Genomic DNA, 12,948 nt, shown 5'->3' on the forward strand with positions numbered 1-12,948 from the left:
TGGCTGAGGTTGATCAAAGTCTGGTGGTCCCAGATTTTCACCTTCTTGCATTTCTGACACTCAGGAGCCTTTGTGCACTCAACTTCTCAGACATGGGTCTTGGATCACAGATGATGACTAAGTCAGGACTGTCCTTTCCAGGGAATTTAGCTTAGGTTGGCTTATTGCTCCAAACTGAAAAGGGAGTCCCAAAGAGCAAAAATACAAGGATTTTCAAATCTATTTATTCTCAACTTGTGTATGGGGCAGAGCAAAATCTTTTTGTCAATAAGACCCAGAAGCAAGGTCTAAATGCATAGAAACCAAACACTACAGAAATGCCAACTCACTTAAGCTGAAAAAGGGGGCCATTGTGAAAACAGATAGAAATGCTGACATGAGTAAGGAGATGGAACCATGCAGATCCTTGGGGGAATGTTTAGCTGAGATGTTTTCAGCTCCTCACTCTTCCTGCTAACCTGATTACCAGGGGCTCCTGTTACCCTCACCCCATCTGGGAAGATCCCAGACTCCAAGAGTGATAAGTAACTTAATGCATTCAGCCTGGGGTTGGGGTACCAGAAGGCACATGATCTGTTCAAGGGATGGGAATCTAAACCTCCATTCAGGGCTGCAGTGTTGATTATGACCTCTCTTACCTTCTATGCGCTCTCTGCCCCATTGCCCGCAGGTCTTCCACTCCCAGATTACATTGTGCTGCCTCTCATCCACATGTGGATCCTGAGCATGTTGGTGTTTTAAGCCTGACACAGCCAGAGCAGATCCCAAGAGGTTACCAAGATGTAAACTGAGGATAGAGCTACAGACACTCTTGGGGTTTCTGGAATTTTGGAAATTCCAGCATACAAGGTTGTAATGACAAAGAAAGTTCTCAAGAGTTATGTTTCAGCCAGGTGAACGCTGTGCTGAGGATCTGGAGACAAGGACACAACATCTTCAGAAGAGGCAGGAACTGAGGGCTGGGATTGCTCTCGGGGGGTGGCTCCTCCACCATGAGCCTGCCCTACTTCTCCACTGCCTTGCTGACACCTCAGTGTCTGCCTTCTCCTCTTCCCCTACCCCAATGGCACGATACTACATCCCACAGGAACAGTATGTGTCCACACCTCCATCCTGCCTCAACTTCTGCTCCAACATTGTGCATTGCAAATGTCCAATTTATAATTCACACACTCCCCAATGTGAGTTGCCGAGCCTCTGTCTTCAGCTCCAAGTGCAGGCACCCAGGTAATGTGGTTGAATAGCTCAATCAATGTACACTTTATGTGCTGCCTGGAATGTGCACCCCAGAATGCTACCCACCCGCTGTATGGATTCTGGAGGTTCCCCTCTCTTCACTGGGTGCTGTTCCCATCAGCAGCATGTGGGATCAATACTCTGCCATGAGACTGTGTGCAATGAGCCATCTGTGAACCTCCGGGCCTTCCTGTGTAACTGGTAGTGATGATGGCACCTTAGACACAGTGGTGCCAATTAAATGAAATTGTGATTTCCAAGACAATGGAATTGTTCTTGTTTGTTTTCATTTCCATATCAAATGTTGGAGAGAATATGGAGTAAGTAGAATCTTAAACCCTACTGGTCAGGGTGTAAATCCCTTCAGTTAATGTGGGAAGTAGTTTGGAAATTTCTGGTTAAGGGACGAGGTGCACAGCAATGAACAAGCCATCTCTCCCTTAGAGATACACCGCAGGAAAACCCATGCACATGTGTCCAAGTATACACACACGGGACACGAGAGAGGAACACTGTACCTATAAGCCAAAAATCTGTGAACAACAGAAACCTCTCAACTGAAAAATGAATAAATATTTAGTGCTGGATTTATATCATAGAATATTACACAGCAATGACAATGACATAAACTGGAACTACAAACAAAAATACAGATAAATCTTGAAAACATCATGAGGAGTGAAAGAAGGAAGACAAAAAGAATGCATGCAATTTTGCATTTAGATTAAGAGAGATAACATATTTTATTAGAGGAGACATACAAAGGTGTGAAAATTCTATGTTTAGAAGAATTAAATGATTACCTTAAAATCATGATGATGGTTACATACACAGATCATGAAGGAAACTAAAAAGGCTTCAGGAAGGCAGAGGGGTCTGTGAGAAGTGACAACAGAAGAGGCAGGAGAGATTCACAATGTGAGAGGAGCTTGCCCGCCATGGCTGACCTTGAGGATGGAGAGATGGGCCATGAACCAAGGATGCAGGGAGCCTCTAGAAACTGGAAATGACCTTCAGCTGGCAGCCAGCAAGGACACGGGGATGTCAGTGCTACCAGTGCAGGGAATTGAATTCTGCCCGTAAACTGAAATGGATTTCTTTCAGGGGCTCCAAAAGGAGGACTCTGATACCTTGATTTTAGCCTGGTGAGACTGGTTTAGATTGAACATCTTTTAGCCATCCTTTTCTTGAGCAAGTTCCAGTAAAAAAACAATCTTGCCCAGTTGCAGTCCCCAGGTATGCTGGTTCTTTCTCTGGAAGGTCCTGTGGCAGCTCTCCATTGTATCTATTTCTCTCTCCACCATCCCTTGCAGATATGCAGCATTTTCAGGAAGAAAATGTATCTTCCCTCCCACTGGGCCCTCCCAACTATCTACATTTATCCAAATATTGTGCCAGTACTATTCGCAGGAACTCTTCCTGTGACAGGGATGACTTTGTTTTGGTTCCACTCAACATCTCGTCAGACCACTCATACGAGATACCAGTGAGAACTGCCGGCAGACATGCTTCAGATGAATCCTTGGTGTGTGGAGGGCAATGCCAGCCTACTGTGTCACCACACAGCAAGAGGGCACCCATTCCAGTTCCCACTCAGAAAGGAACTATCAACCCCCAGAGCAGAACCTTACCTCTACTGCCAGCTCTGGCACAAGTCTACGTGGTCCTCCAAGATCTGCAGTGGTTTGAAGGTCTAGCGCCAGCCCTATGGGTTTCCTCTGCCTGGGATCCTGCCAGCAGGCACAGTGTAAATGGTTGGATGAAGTCTCTCTACTTCATCTTCTGGGCCTTACTCTCCTTATCCTTTGGTGGGTGCTGTTCCAGAGCAGTTTGCACAGTGCTGCTGGGGGCATCCTCAGGGCCATGGATACAGGAGTGGGAACTCCCCAGGTCCTCTGATGCCACAGGCTCAGTCGCCAAAGTCTCTTATTGGGTGCTAGACTGCAGAGTGCCCCCACCCTCACCGACATCTACTGGAACAAGCAGAGGCTCAGAAAGCAGCACCCTGACCCTGTGGGCCCATCCCATCCTGGGCCCGGGCATAGCTACCTCGCTCAGGTCAGTCAGCCTGGCAGCCTTGGAACTTCTCCCACCAAGCACCTGGGACCCTCTCCATGCAGTTCTGGCTGGTTCCTTAAAACTCCTTGACCAGCAATCATTGGCTCTCAAAGTAAGGCTACAACTCCTTCCAAAATCCCTAAAATGCAAATGTCTTCCAACGTGTCAGCCTTGGTTACCCATCGGGGGCCAGCTGAAGGGCAGTCCAAGTATGAATGACTATGGAATGTTCCCATTGTCTCTTAGCACAAGGAGTTGAGAGGCAGTGATCTGAGCAGCACAACAAGGCAGTCTTTGGCAGATCTGTCAGTACTGGGAAATTATCAGATCAACGAGTAAAGACATCCTTAGGTGGTCAGTTACATCAGGGTAGCCTGGACAGTTTAAATACAGAGTGATCAATGGATATAGCTTTTTTTTTACTGACTTCCAATGAGCATCCAAAGGAGAAAATATCTGAGCCAGGAAAATATTTGATTGAACATGGATTTTATTCCAAAGGGAAAACTGAGGACTCAACAGATGACAAGAAGAAAGTTTATTCCAGTGTATGGCTTATTTTAACATGGGATCTTTAATAATTGTGTGCATTATCCATTAGCTCTTAAAAGAAAGCAACCTTTTAGCCAATTTCCCCAAAATAAAATTATTCTTTACTTTTTTTTTAAAGACTTCAGGAATGCTAGTCATGTTTAAAAAATTAACTATTTTTAATTGTGGCAAAATATACATGACATAAAAAAATTTTTAACCATTTTATGTGGGTAATTCCTTGACATTAAGTACATTAATGATACTATGTAACTTTCTTCATATTTTTGGACTGTTTTCATCATCCCAAACCAAAACCCATACTCATTTAGCAATAACTCCCCAGTGCTCCCTCCCCTTCACCTGGTAACCAAGTATCCATGAATTTGCTTATTCCAAGTATTTAATAAACAAGAAATCATACAATTTTTGTCCCTTTGTGTCTGGCTTTTCCACTCAACGTGCTGTGTTCAAGTTTCATTCCTGTTTTTGTTCCTTTTTATAGCTGAATAATATTCCAGTATATGGATATACCACATTTTGTTCATCCATGCATCTGTTGACAAACAGTAGGGTTTGTTCTACCTTTTGGCTAATGTGAATAATGCTGCGATGAACATTGGTATACAAAAACCAGTCTGAGTGCCTGCTTTCCATTCTTTGGGGTATATACCCAGGAGCAGAATTGCCAGGTTATATGGTAATTCTATGTTGAACTACCTAAGGAACTGCCATATTGCTTTCCATAATGGCTACATAATTTTATATTGCATCCAACAATGTACTGGACTCCAATATTTCCATACACTTTCCAAAACTTGCCTTTTCCATTTTTTAAATAATAGCCATCCTTTTTGGTGTGAAGTCATATGTCATTGTGATTTTGATTTGCATTTCCCTAATGGCTAATGATGCTGAGCATCTTTTCATATTCTTATTGTCAATTTGCATATTGTCTTTGTAAAAATGTCTCTTCAGCTCCTTTGCCCATATTTTAATTGTGTTCTTTGCCTTTTTGTTATTGCATTGCAAAAGTTCTTTAACTATTTTCTCCCATTCTGAAGGTTGTGTTTTCACTTTCTTGATAATGTCCTTTGATGGACAAAAGCATTTAATTTTGATGAAATCCACTTGACCTATTTTCCTTTTGTTGCTTATGCTTTTTCTAAATGCAATTTTATTGAGATATAATCACATAACATACAATCATTCAAAGTGTACAATCAGTTGTTCATGATATTGTAATATAGTTGTGCTTTCATCACCACAATCAAACTTTGAACATTTTCATTACTTCAAAAAATAAAATAAAAATTAAGATAAAAAAGAACATCCAAAACATCCCATTCCCCTCCTACCCCCATTGTTCATTTACTTTTTTTTTTTTTACTTTGTGGGCCACCATTTTTATTTGTTGCTTATGCTTTTGATGTGAAGTCTAAAAATACGTTGCCTACTACAAGATCTGGAAGATATTTCTCTATGTTTTCTTATGAATTTTAGATTATTAGCTCTTATTTTTAAGTCATTAATCCATTTTGAACCAATTTTTGTATATAGTGGAGAGGTAAGGATTCACATTCAATTTTATGCCTGTGGATATCCAGTTGTCCCAGTACCATTTGTTGATGAGACTGTTCTTTCCCAATTGACTGGATTTGGCACCCTTGCCAAAAGTCAGTAGGCTGTTGATGTGAGGGTTTATTTCTAAACTCTTGATTCTATTCCATTGGTCTATATTTCTGTCCTTGTGCAGGTACCATGCTGTTTTGATTACTGTTAATTTGTAGTAAGTTTAAAAATTGGGAAATGCGAGTCCTCCAACTTCATTCTTCTTTTTCGAGATGGCGTTGGCAATTCAAGGCCCACATAAATTTGATGATCGGCTTTTCCATTTTTGCAAAGAAGTCCATTGGAATTTTGATTGGGGTTGCATTGAGTACATAAATTGCCTTTGGTAGGCTTGACATCTTAACAATATTTAGTCTTCCAATCCATCATTATGGAATGTCTTTCCATTTATTTGGATCTTCTTTGATTTCTTTAAGCATGTTTTGAGGTTTCTGTGTACAAGCCTTTTACATTGTTGGTTAGATTTATCCTAAATATTTGATTCTTTTAGTGGCTATTGTAAGTGAAATACTTTTCTTCATTTCCTGTTCAGATTGTTCATTACTAGTGTGTAGAAATACTACTGTTTAACTGTTGATCTTATACCCTGACACTTTGCTGAATTCATTTATTAACTCTAGTAGCCTTGTTGTGAATTTTTCAGGATTTTCTGTATATAGGATCATGTCATCTGCAAATAGGGAAAATTTTACTTCTTCCTTCCCAATTTAATGCCCTTTATTTCTTTTTCTTGCAAAATTGCTCTGGCTAGAACTTCCAGTACAATGCTGAATAACAGTAGTGACAGTGGGCATCTTTGTTTTGCTCCAGATCTTAGAGGGAAAGGTTTCAGTATTTCACCATTGAGCATGATGTTAGCAATGGGTTTTTCATATATGCCTTCTACCAAGTTGAGGAAGTATCATTCTATTCCTAGTTTTCAAAGTGTTTTTATCAAGAAGATGTACTGGATTTTGTCGAGTGTCATACTTGCATCAATTGAGATGATTACTGCTTTTGTCTTTTGCTCTGTTAATGTAGTGTATTACATTAATTAATTTTCTTATGTTGAACCACCCTTGCATGCCTGGGATAAATTGCCCTTGACCATGTTGTATAATTGTTTTCATGTGCTGTTGGATTTGGTTTGCAAGTATTGTGTTGAGGATTTTTGAATCTATATTCACAACAGATTTTGGTCTATAATTTTCTTTCCTTGTGGTATATTTATCTTGCTTTGGTATGAGAGTGATGTTGGCCTCATAGAATGAGTTAGGGATTTTCAAATTTGGAAGAGTTTGGGCAGGATTGGTGTTAATTCTTCTTGGAATGCTTGGTAAAACTCACCTGGGTAGCCATCTGGTCCTGGAGTCTTTTTTTGGGGGAGGTTTTTGATTACTTATTCTAACTCTTTACTGATTATTTGTCTGTTGATATCTTGTATTTCTTCTTGAATCAGTATAGGTAGTTTGTGTGTTTCTAGGAATTTGTCCATTTCACCTAGGCTATCTAATTTTTTGGTGTACAGTTGTTCATAGTATCCTTTTATAATCCATTTCATTTCTGTTGGGTTGGTGGTAATGCCCCCCATTTCATTTCTGATTTTATTTCTATGTTCTCTCTGTTTTTCTGTCATTCTAGTTAAAGGTTAGCAGATTTTAATGATCTTTTCAAAGAACAAACTTTTGTTTCATTGATTCTCTCTATTTTTTATTCTCCATTTCTGTACTCTCTAATTTTTGCTATTTCCTCCCTTCTTCTTGCTTTGGGCTTAGTTTGCTTCTCTGTTTCTAGATTCTGTAGATGTGAGGTTAAGTCTCTGATTTGAGATCTTTCTTCTCTTTTAATGCAAGCATTTAGAGCCATAAATTTCCCTATTATCACTGCCTTTACTGTATCACATAAGTATTGGTAGACTGAGTTTTCATTTTCATTCTCATCAGGGTATTTTCTAATTTTCCTTGTGAGTTTGTCTTTGACCTATTGATTGTTTCTGAAAAAGGAGAAGTCATAAATCTTATTTGCATTGAGTATATAAATTGCTTTGGGTAGGCTTGACATCTTAACAATATTTAGTTTTCCAATCCATGAATATGGAATGTCCTTCCATTTATTTGGATCTTCTTTGATTTCTCTAAACATGTTTTGATGTTTCTGTGTACAAGGCTTTTACATTGTTAGTTAGATTTATTTGATACCACTACAGAATCCAATCTGTGAGGAAATAGCTCTTCTTTCTGTGAAAACTTCAGTGTTGAAACAACTGAGTGGGGTGATGGACTCCTGCCCACCACATCCTGTTAGTCAGTGTTTCTTTCCAGGCTCTGTCCCCTCATCCCTTCACACAGCTGTAGGCAGATTTTGAAACTCTCCACCCTGTTCTTACTTTGAAGGGAAGAACAATGAGTCATATTTCTATCATTTTAGAATGAATCTTGAATTTCACTGTTGTTATTCTCCCTGGTCATCATGATGGAGTATTATTGATTTATTATTTATTAATAAATACTTAAATTAAAGTCTGTCATTATATGCCAGTTACACTTAATTATTTGTTTTAATTATGCATTTACTCTTTTGGGATAAATATAAATTATTGCCTTTAGGTGCTGGATAACAATGTGACAGGTGCTGGTGATTCAACAGTGAGAAAGATGGGGCTTATTCTAGAAAATAACTATAACTAATTCTGAAACTATATTCCCTATTTATTTATTTATGCATGGAGAGACACTGAATGTGCTGGTTGTATAAAATTGTTTGAAATATAGTTTTAGACTCTTCCATGAAGGTGCTAGATAACAGGTGAGAAGATCATGCTGGGATCTATAGAAGAAGAGCTTTGGACAGTGGGTGCCCAAGAGAGTGTCATGGTTGTGGAGATTCAAAGTGAGAGGAAGATGCAAACCTCAGGCCTGCTCTGAAACTGGAATTCACAGAGTAGGACCTTATACTCTTACAGGGATTAGATGTGCTCCCTCCATTAAAGCCTGTCTCCACAGAAGAGAAAAATTATGGTGTGTGTCTCATTGCACATTCATTTTTTGGAAAATACACTGGAATTTAAGAGTGGGGGTACTGTCACAATTTCCTTTGTCCAGGCTTCAGGTTCTGAACATTTTGTCTCCATTATTTAGAAATAATGTTATAACCTTCTTTATGTTAGGTAAAATAGTAGCATATTGTCTCTTGCTGATTTTTTCCATTAAAATGCTCATTGTTAACCTTATCATTTTGTTAAATATCCTATTACCTCTGGTGACCCCCAAACCACTGTGGCCTCTAAGGTTCCCTCAGAGTAGGGACTTACGGAGTTAGGGTGATAAATGGTCATATAAGCTAACGGTCCCTGAACTCACCTTGCAGTTTTTTGTCTAGTCCTGGAATGCTCAAAGGATACAGACATCCTCAGCAATTGGCATTGGTTCCCTAACCATGGAGCAATGGACATTTTGAAAGGAAAGGCCAAGCAGAAGGTAACACAACTGCCCCTCTCTACCTATATAATGAAGCAAAATTGACACTGCAATGCAGGACAATTGCACAGGTCAGTGCCACCACCCAGGAACTGAGAGTTGCAGGGTCAACTACAACTTGCCTATTTGTCTTGTGCAGAGACACATGGATCTTGGAGGATGACAGTGGATTCTTGTAAATCAGTTGATAATTCCAATTTTACTTCCTGCTTCAGATGAGTTTCATTACTAGAGAAAATCAGTACATCCTCTGGCACTTGGTATGTAGCTATTGATCTGGCAAAAGCATATTTTCTCTGGGTCTATTTGTAAACATTATCAGATTCAGTTTGATTTCTTCCAGCATGGCCAGCAGTACTTCCTCAGTGTCCCGCTTCAGGTCCACATCACCTCTCCAGTCCTGTTTTCCAGTCTGCAGGGAACTTGATCATTCTCCATTGCACAGAGCACCATACTGTCCCATTAGGTTGATGATATCATGATGCCTGCACCTGCTAAACAGGAAATTGCAACCATTCTATGCATATTGGTAAGAAAATTGTGCCCCAAAGTGTGTATAACCCCCACTCCCCCAAATTCAGCTTCTTGCCACCTTGATGAAATTTTTGGGAGTGCATTTTTCTGGGACATGTTAAGATATCCCATCCAAGGTGAAGAGAAGTTGCTCCATCTGATGATCCTACTAATGAGAAAGTTGGCCAATGCCTAGTTGGCCTCCTTTGGAATTTGGAGACAACATATACCTCCTTGAGCATGCAACCTGGAAATATTTATCAAGTAACCTTGAAATGCTGCCAGTTTTGAATGAGGCCCAGAACGAGAGAAGTCTTTGCTATAGGTCAGGCTGCAGTGAAGATTTGGTGGTGCTTGAAGCGAGTGTAACAGATAAGGTCATTTTACAAAACCTATGGCAGGAGCCTGTAGATGAATTACCTCACAGACATTTAAGGCTTTGGAGTCATATTATGCCACTTCTGCAGCTACCTATTCTCCTTTTGTGGAGCAGGAAAATGCTGATGACAAAGAATTATCTGACTCCAAATATCAGTAGTGCCAAGGTTGAGAAACCATGACCCAGAATAAAGGCATACACAGACTTCGGGATGACTCCTTTCTCTGAGTAGTCTTTGTTATACTCATGATGATAGTGATGATTAGTGTGTAAATACTGATGACTAAAGGAGGAGAAGCTTCTATGAGGAAGTGTCCCATGAAGTATGTGCAGTGATGGGGCAGAAAGCATAAGGGTCTCCTTCCCTGACTATATGGTCAAGATATGCTTCAACACATGCCCCAGTAAGACCTAGGGTAGCAGAGCAGATGCAGTTTTCTTAGGGTCAATCTGGTAGTTATTTACCCAAAGACAAATATGCTAACTACCTAAGTTGAACAGTCAGAAGCTTATGAGGGAAGGGTGGACTCACGTGGTGTTGGCAATTAAGAGATCTTTTGAGAGACAGGAGTTTGAAGCATAGATAAGATTTATGGAAAAGAGAAGATATTATCATCCACTGAAAGATAAACTCTCATTAATTGAATGCCTTTTCATGCCAGACTCTGTGTTGAGCATTTGTCATTGGGGTATGCTGAATAATGATCCCCCTCAAAAGATATCCACATCTTAATCCCTGGAACTTGTGAATGTTATTGTATATGGCCAAAGGGATTTCATGAACATGAGTAAGTGAAGGATATTGACGTGGGGACATTACCTTGGACTATCCAGATTGAATCACAAGAGCCCTTATGGGAGAGAAGACAAGGAAGATTTGATCACAGAAGAGGGGACAGTCATGTGATGGGAACAGCAGGTGTTATATTTGTGGTCATTTATTATGAAGCAAAAAACACTCACACAGACCTAGATCCCTCAGACCCTTCCTTAGTTCTGACAAAGGAGCAGTGGGAAATGAGGGCATCCTTCCTTATCACAGTGTCCTTCTTCTTTCCCAGAAAATTATGAAAGTGTCTCCTTGGATGAAGCCAACTTCATGGTAGACTCAGGAAAAATCTTGCCTCTAGAAGTGCTCAAAACTCCAGTATGTCACATTCCCTCTTTCTAAAAGAAGAGGATTTGACTGCACAATGTGGGGGCTAAAGACCTCCGGATGAGTGGTACCAGGCCAACATCCCATGGCCCCACCCACTGATGTCATGAATCCACAACTGGTCACGGATGTGTAGTCATCTCCCAGTGATTATGAGGTCAGAGACCTCCACATTCCAGCAGGAAGCAGAATGACAATTGCTCAGTGTCTGCACTTAGGTTGTCTCCAGAATGTGATGAGGAAGGGCAGTACAGAGGTGGGGATGGACAATGAGAGAACCATCTTCTTAGGGAGCAGACAGTAGTGGGACCCCTGCCTTTCACACCTCTTCTGTGCCCTTTCTCAGGAATCCTTATGGAAGCACAGTGGACAAAAGGTTAGACCACCGTCCGGAGACCAGCAGTAGACCAGGAGGAGGAATTGGAAGGTTTCTGCTATGGGTGAGAGTGGTCACAGCCCAGGTCCTCACCCAAATTTCTGTTTCATTTGTCAAGAGCCCTTGAAGTCAGTCTCTTGTCCAGAATATTCAACTTTCCATCAGGGAAGTGATAAAAGCTGCTACATTCAAAGTGTTCATGGTGAAGGAAACCTGAAAATCTTTGTTCTTATTTATGGGCCTCAGTGACTCAGTGATCCTATCAATAAAAATCTTATAATGCATGCATTGGGTTTTTAAGAGTAAACTTTTAATTTTGGAATAATCTGTGATTAACAGAGGAAGTTGCAAAGATAATACAGAGAATTCGATATGCCCTTCACTTACTTTCTCTTAATGTTAACATCTTATACCACCACGGTTTATTTGTTAAAGCTGAGAAACCAACATTTAATAATTAAACTCCAAGTTTTATTTGGATTTCACCAATTTGTACATCAATGTACCTTTTCAGTTCCAAGATGCCACCCAGGATGTAACATTGCATTTAGTCACTGTGTCCCTTTGGTGTCCACCGCTCTATGACAGTTTCCCTGTCTTACCTTGTTTGACATGAGCTTAGCAGTTTTGAGGAGATCTGCTCAGGTATTTTGTAGAACATCTCCCAATTCCGTTTTGTCTCATATTTTCCTCATGATTACACTGGAGTTATGGATTTTGAGAGACATTGCTTTTTCATTTTTTATAGTATTTTTTGTTATTACAGAAGTCATAGCTTTACAGAAATATCATGCATAAGATATATAAAATAAAGTTTCCATATACCATTTTATTATTAACACCTTGCATTAGTGAGATACATTTGTTATAATTCACAAAAGAACATTTTCATAATTTTACTATTAACTAGAGACCATCATATACAATAGGATCCATTGTATTGTACAGTCCTATGTTTATTCTGTTCAATTTTATTCTAGCAACATATATATGACCTAAAATTTCCCCCTTTTAATGACATTCAAATATATAATTCAGTGCTGTTGATTACATTCAGAATGTTGTGCTAACATCACCATCATCCATTGTCAAAACTTTACAATCAACCCTAATAGAAATTCTAAACAATTTAAGCATTAATTCCACATTTCTTACCTCAAACCTAGCCCGTAATTCTAGATTCTTACTCTATGACTTTGCTTATTCTAATTATTTCATATCAGTGAGATCACACAATATTTACCTTTTGTTTCTGGCTTTTTTTTCGCTGAGCATGATGTCTTCAAGTTTCACCCATGTTGTCGCATGTATCAGGACTTCATTCCCTTTTAATACTGAGTAATATTCCATTGTATGTATATACCACATTTTGCTTATCTGTTCATCAGTTGATGGACATTTGGGTTGCTTCCATCTTTTGGCAATTGTGAATAATGCAGCTATGAATATTGATGTGCAAATATCTGTTTGAGTCCCTAATTCCGATCCTTTTGGGTACATATCTAGTAGTGGGATTGCTGGGTCATATGGTATAACTCTATACTAATTTTCTGAGGAACTGTCAAATGTCTGTCACAGTAGCTGCACCATTTTATATTCCTACCAGTTGCTA

The 12,948-nt window shown here is 39.7% G+C and overlaps 1 pseudogene; it reads left to right on the plus strand.

Annotated features, from left to right (window-relative positions):
- The first annotated feature begins 2,205 nt into the window (after positions 1–2,205).
- On the plus strand, positions 2,206–11,366 carry LOC119521851 (annotated as a pseudogene).
- Positions 11,367–12,948: the final 1,582 nt, after the last annotated feature.

The sequence above is a fragment of the Choloepus didactylus genome, chromosome 27 (genome assembly GCF_015220235.1).
Source record: "Choloepus didactylus isolate mChoDid1 chromosome 27, mChoDid1.pri, whole genome shotgun sequence".
Taxonomy (NCBI): Eukaryota; Metazoa; Chordata; class Mammalia; order Pilosa; family Megalonychidae; genus Choloepus; species Choloepus didactylus.